Below are 1,234 nucleotides of genomic sequence, written 5' to 3' on the forward strand. Positions count from 1 at the left end.
AGTTCCTTTTTACCGTTAGAAATTTAATTTTTGAACGTAGCAGCACATCCGTAGGGAAAATAGACCGAAAATTGCTAAGGAGAAGCTATCACCGCTCCCTCGCTCCCATAGGTAGGGAAACAATTTATTTTCTGTATTCTTAACAACCTTACATTTTTTAATTCTCAACAATTCCCGAATAATTTGTAGTCCCACACCTGATAATAGTTTCATTTTATAAAAATGAATAGGCAAATGAGACTTGCTAAATTGTTAATGAATAGGCAAATGAGACTTGCTAAATTGTTTGGTGGATAAATTGTTTTGGTAACAAGAACTAACTAAACTTTGGAGTTCCAGTGGCCCAAACGGCCGTTAGCCACTGGAACAAGCCGCAAGCAGCAGCTAGAAGCTGCGCTGCAGCCGCTGGCAGCAGAAGCCAGCAGCGGCAGCGGCTTCTAGCTCTGCCGAACGGCCTGACTGTTGACGAGTACCATCGCTACAAGGTGACCCTCCATAACACCACGGAGTCATGTGATTGCGAAACCCTTCTAAAATATTGCTTCAGCAATTATCCAAACGCGATGTGGTACAATTATCCTATTCTGGTGCTAGTTCTAAGTTTAAACGTTCATAAACCTTAGCCATCAATTGCTAAATCTTTTCAGCTGTTTATATAAAGAAAAAACACTTGTGTCGTTCTGCTCCTTTCCCCTTGCTACAGTAACCGAGAGAGGCGAACAGAAGCGACCTTCGTTTCCGACGTCGATCCGATCGATTCCCTCCTCCAGCGGCCTCTTCGGCGGCGGAGCGGGGAGGGAATCGAGCGGATCGACGTCCGGCGTAGTTATAGCTACTAGTATTACGTTAGGTTCTTGCTAGTAGGCTAGGGTTTGCCGGTGGAGTTGGGCGCTGTCGAGTCGGTTCGTCTGCGGGCGGCGGCCGCGGCGGCGATGTTGGCTCCATGGCGGCTTCTTTTCCTCCCGATGATCTCTGGTGATGGTGCCGGTGCCGTGCGGTCCGAGGGCCCGTCGGTGAGGTATGTTTACCTCAGAGGGCGTTTTCTTCCACTGACTTATTTTTAGCACGTGTCACATCGAATGTTTAGATACTAATTAGGAGTATTAAACGTAGACTATTTACCAATGAGTACTTTTGTGAGGCGAGAGCCTGCGACGACTGGATCCTGGACCAGGGGATACGTCCTAGGTTAGAGAACTAGTCCACTGATGCTTGCTTGAAAGGGGATTGAACA

The sequence above is a fragment of the Setaria italica genome, chromosome IV (assembly GCF_000263155.2).
Source record: "Setaria italica strain Yugu1 chromosome IV, Setaria_italica_v2.0, whole genome shotgun sequence".
Lineage (NCBI taxonomy): Eukaryota > Viridiplantae > Streptophyta > Magnoliopsida > Poales > Poaceae > Setaria > Setaria italica.